Raw genomic sequence first — 5,350 nt, 5'->3', positions numbered from 1 at the left:
AACGTTGGAGTCCTCCGTCACTGAAGCAAGCAAGCCTCATGTTAGTTTCAAGCTGCCTGGCTGCCGGCTGGCATCTTGGCTGACAGTTAATTTGCATATTGCCCTGATTAGCCAATGGGAAGGGTAGCGGTCGTACGCCAATTACCATGTTTCTCTTTTATTAGATAGGATGAACTCGTAGATAATTATTTTAAACTTAGGATTATAACCTAATACTACTTTATTTATTTCAGTTGGCTCCTATATCCTTTTTTGACACACTCCCATCATTGTGTTTTTGTTTTTAGCACTTACAGAGGTATAGTGGTTTGAGAATTGTTAACCCATACCTTTGTGGGAAACATTCACTTAGAAGCAGTGGTTCTCAACCTTCCTAATGCCACGACCCTTTAATACAATTCCTCATGTTGTGGTGACCCCCAACCATAAAATTATTTTTGTTGCTACTTCATAACTGTAATGTTGTTACTGTTATGAATCGTAATGTAAATATCTGATATGCAGGATGTATTTTCATTGTTACAAATTGAACATAATTAAAGCATAGGGATTAATCACAAAAACAATATGTAATTATATATGTGTTTTCTGATGGTCTTAGGCGACCCCTGTGAAAGGGTCGTTCGACCTCCAAAGGGGTCACGACCCACAGGTTGAGAACCACTGACTTAGAGTCTAGTGCACATGCATAGTTCCTATTGTCTTTTATTTTAGTTTCATTTTCAAAGTTACTTAGGTCAGTACCTTTTCCTTGGCCCCTTCAGGGAGGTTACCACTTACATTTCTAATACAGTTAGATTCTTTTGTTACAGCCTGCATTCCATCCTGGAATCCCCACTACCTCTTAATTATCTTCTTAAATTCTGCATACATTGTTTATTCTTTGTGCTGAAAAGCTCTACGGGTTTTAACAAATGCATATAGTTTCACCACCCTAAAAAAAAAAAATCCTCCATTCTACTAATCAACCCTTTGCCCTCCCCAAACTCCCTGTTTCTGTTACTTTTTCCTAGCAATGTTAGGAAAGGATATACTTGACATCATTGCTTCTTATCCTTTCCCCTCACAACAACGTGTTCACATTTATAAGCTCCTGCGATTCTCACTTCAATCCTGAGTGTTCCCACTTAGCAGATGATTGAATTAAACTCAGAGTAAGTGACTTGGTCAAGATCTCACTAAGTGGTGCTGGCACTATTAACTTGTGCCTTTCAACCCCCGGTGTGATGCTCTTTCTACTACACAGCACTGTGTCCTTGTTTTCAGCTGGGAGGGAAATGGCTGTCCATAGAGACAAGAAGAAGAGACTAAAGAAACGATGAATGGCAGAGACAAATGGCAGGGGAAGCAGGGGATTAGAGAGCAGCCAAAGGACTTGTGTGCATCCATATTAGCATAACCAATGGACACAGACACTAGGGCAGTGGGGGCTTGCCAGGGGGGAATGGCTGTCAAGGGCATGTACCTTGGTTGCAGGCACATCCCCAGTAGGGGGTATACAGGAGGCAGCTGATCTGTTTCTCTCTCATCGATGTTTCTAACTCTCTATCCCTCTCCCTTCCTCTCTGTAAAAAATCGATAAAATATATTTTTAAAAAATAATAAATAAATAAAAATAAAGAAATGATGGATGGAAAGAAATGATGGATGGACACTTTTACACTAACAATATAAGAAAATGGAATTTTAGTTCTGATCATTTGGTGAACTTCACAGTCCAAAAACCTTTCTACTATGAAATACAAGAGGCTGGTTAAATATATTTAAAAATATATCTTGCTAACTGCATCATTGAGTCAGCAAGAAGGAATGAGAGATCTTTGGAGACCAAAAGGTAGCGAAGGTCCAGAAAGCTGAGTGAGAAATGAAGCCAGCAGCTACCCAAATCTCACAATGTATGAAAAACAAACACATCACAACTTCTCTAAATAAACTCGTTTGGTTTAACACTAGAAAATTATCAGAAATTCACCAAATTATTAGAGTAAAGAAAAACAATTATAGGATCATCTCAGCAAATAGAGAAAGTAGCTGATTAAATTCAACACTCACAATTAAAAATCTAATAAGACTTTTAGCAAATATGGGATGGAAGAGAATTTCATTAACCTGATTAAGGGTGGCTAGCAAAAATCTACAATGTTATCCTTGATGGTGAAATATCAGAAGTTTATAAAAGTGTATAAGACAAGAATGTCCACTATCACTGGTTCTATTCAACTGCACTAGAGATCCAAGCCAGCAATGGAAGAAAAGGAGGAATAAAAGGTAAGAATTGAGAAGAAAATAACAAAACAGTCACAGTTTTCTAAGGACATAATTACCTACATAGAATTCCCCAAACCCTACAAATGACAATTATTACTATTAAAAATAAAATTTAGCAAGGTTGCTAAATAGATGATCGATATATCAAAAATATATAGTTAGAAAATCTAATTTAAAAAATATATTTATAATGCTGGCCAAAAATATAAAAATGTACTGAGGAAGTTGCAAAATATGAAATCATTTAAGAAAAATTATTAAACTTCATTGAAAGACACTAAAGATCTAAATAAATGGAGAGTCATATTGTCTTCATAGACAGGACAATTTGATATGGTAAAGGTGTCAGTTCTCTTCAAATTGATATATAGATTTAATGCTATACTAATCAAATTCCAGTAGGTTTTTTTGTGGTACTTAAGCAGGTTCAAAAAGATGTATGAGCCTGGCTGGTGTAGCTCAGTGGTTGAGCATCAGGAGGTAAAAGTTTGATTTCCCATCAGGGCACATGCCCTGGTTGTGAGCTCGATTCCCCAGTGGGGAGTGTGCAGGAGGCAGCCAATCAATGATTCTCTCCCATCATTGATGTTTCTATCTCTCTCTCTCTTCCTTTCTGAAATTTTATATATATATATATATACATACATATATATATATACATACATATATACACATATATATATATACATACATATATATATATATATAAAAGTGCAAACTGCAAAAACAAAAAGATATTCCTGAAGAAAAGGAATAAGTACAGGCCTTGCCCTACCAGCTCTCAACCTTTACTATTAAATTGGTCAGGTATTAGGCTAGGGATAGAAGAACAGAACAATGGAAGAGAAAACAGAGCCTAGAAACAGACCTGACCATGAATGTAAACTTGATATGAAACCAGAGTTAACATTTCAGATCTGTGGAGAAATTACAGACTCTGCAATAGTGGTGCTGGGACAAGTGGTTTTTCATGTAGAAAAAAAATTAGGGATAATAAATGGTATTGGTTTAAGCTGCTTCGTTTTTGGTCATTTGTTACACAGCAACAGAAAACAAACATATACTTTAACAAGTGTAACAGGAGGCAGGTTTAAGAATGCCTATAGCAGTACTTTCCTAGGAATAAAAATACCTGAAAGACACTAAAGCCCAGCCAGTAGCAAATGGGTAACTGGTAAATTCACACAATGAAATATTATACAGTAGTAAAAATAAATGAAATGAACTCAGGTACCTTGTCAAATGTAATGTTGGAAAACTGGGCAATTTATAGAAGAGTACATATATACAGTATGATTCAATTTACACAATGTTCAAAAACACTGAAAACTTAACAATATTTTATCTATATGAAGAGGAAAGGGGGATCTAGGACCTAGGAAGGGCACACAGTACATGTCAAATTTTTAAGTAATGTTCTAGGTTATTTTGTGTGTTTTTTAAAGTTGATAGATATGAATATTCATTTATAATTATTATTTACATATTATGCTGTTATCTATACAGTCTTTGAATAACTAAAATACTTTTTAAAAACATGACTATGAACCCTTTAATCCTAAATCTTTCTGCATTTTATTTTATTTTTAATATGTTTTTATTGATTTTTGAGAGAGAGTAAAGGAAGAGACACTGATGTGAAAGAAACAATGACTGGCCTGGCAAAAAGTCTCATTGGTAACAATGTATAAATAGTCATTTAAATTGGTTATATAGTTTTGCTTAATTTAACTTAAAAACCATTTATAAGCTATAGTTGCATAAAAGACATAACATAAGGAATTTATATAGTTTTATATTTGCATATATTTCACATCCTGAAATATTTTAATTTAACAAGAGAATCCTAAGTATCTACTTGGGTTTGAGAAATTCTGCTCTGGGTGATTGGGAGCCACTCAGAGATACAGAGAAATGGCAGATGTGTGCTTTAGAAAACTCACTCTGGCAGCAGTGTAGAGGGATGACTTGAAAGTATTTAAGGCAGAAAGGAAGCTGTTAAGTTTAATATGATAAAACGGAGAGACCCTACATTACTCAGGGGATATGATGAGGAGATGCTCAAGCGTTAGAATCAAAAGGACTTGGGTGTGGGTGAAGAAAAAGAAGGCATCTAGGTTGACTATCTCTTGGTGAGGTAAATACCACAGGAAGACAAACAAGAGGCCGTGAGGGGGCAGGAGGGAGAAAAGAGATGATGCATTCAGTTCCGCAATTACTTGAATTTTATTTCAGCCAAAAATTCCGTTATCTTTTCTGAGTCTCAGTGTTCTCAGTGACAGCTGCATTCACGAAATTACCAAATTAAGTATTATAGCGCTGTCTAAAAATACACAAAGCGCTCCACAGTATGCTGCAAATAAGTTATGAAAAATCAGCAAACGCCCAGCCCCTAACGGAAATTCAGCAGGGTTGAAGAGAGATGTGGCACATTTTTACTCAACACTTTGTGACCCACACACGCACTTAGTATTGTACTTTTTGCTGTCGGTCAGATGCCCTCTCTCGCTCGCGTATGTACTGAACAAGAGGTGGCGAGCCAAGCCCACGCGGAAGGTGCAAAGGGCACTCTCAAGGGACACACCCAGGGGACACCCCGGGGCTTGATCACGGGAAATTCCGTGCAGGGGAACTCTGACTCTGCCGGCAAGGCTCGCTACTTCCATCTCGTTTCATTTAGAGCAATCAACGTGGAATACCTTAGGCAGCCCCATCAGAATGTAAGCATTTCACCTGTTATTCCCGTTATGGGGGGAAAGGAGGCTAGAGGAAGGAAAATGCAGCAATGATCGCAAAACCAGCCTGTGTCCTCGCAGACCGCAGAGGGGCCTCGGGAAAGTAATTCCACATTCGCTCAGTGGGAGAGCCTCGCCTCCTCCACCAGCAACTCCGCACACACAGACCCAGAAAGTGTGACCGTTACCCCCGGCCAAGCCTCCCACGTGGTACTGAAGGGAGAGCCGCGGGGCGTACCTTTCGCGCTGGACGCTGCTTTGGGGGTCGCACTCGACTCAGCGCCTCTCTCCGCGCCTCCCACAGCGCAAGTCCCGGGCCGAGAGGCGTGCGGGTGCCCGGGCGGTAG

The 5,350-nt window shown here is 38.4% G+C and overlaps 1 protein-coding gene across 4 annotated transcripts in view; it reads right to left on the bottom strand.

Moving 5' to 3' along the window:
* METTL8 (methyltransferase like 8) overlaps positions 1-5,344 on the bottom strand; it is a 79,541-nt gene extending 74,197 nt beyond the window's left edge. For all 4 annotated transcript variants that reach the window (XM_006760645.2, XM_015561996.1, XM_015561995.1 and 1 more), the window contains exon 1: positions 5,242-5,344. The gene's annotated coding sequence lies outside the window, so the exon portion shown is untranslated. The remainder of the gene's footprint in view (positions 1-5,241) is intronic.
* Between the last annotated feature and the right edge of the window lie 6 nt (positions 5,345-5,350).

This window comes from Myotis davidii, unplaced genomic scaffold (assembly GCF_000327345.1).
Source record: "Myotis davidii unplaced genomic scaffold, ASM32734v1 scaffold370, whole genome shotgun sequence".
NCBI lineage: Eukaryota > Metazoa > Chordata > Mammalia > Chiroptera > Vespertilionidae > Myotis > Myotis davidii.
This window is presented reverse-complemented; position numbering and strand designations above follow the sequence as displayed.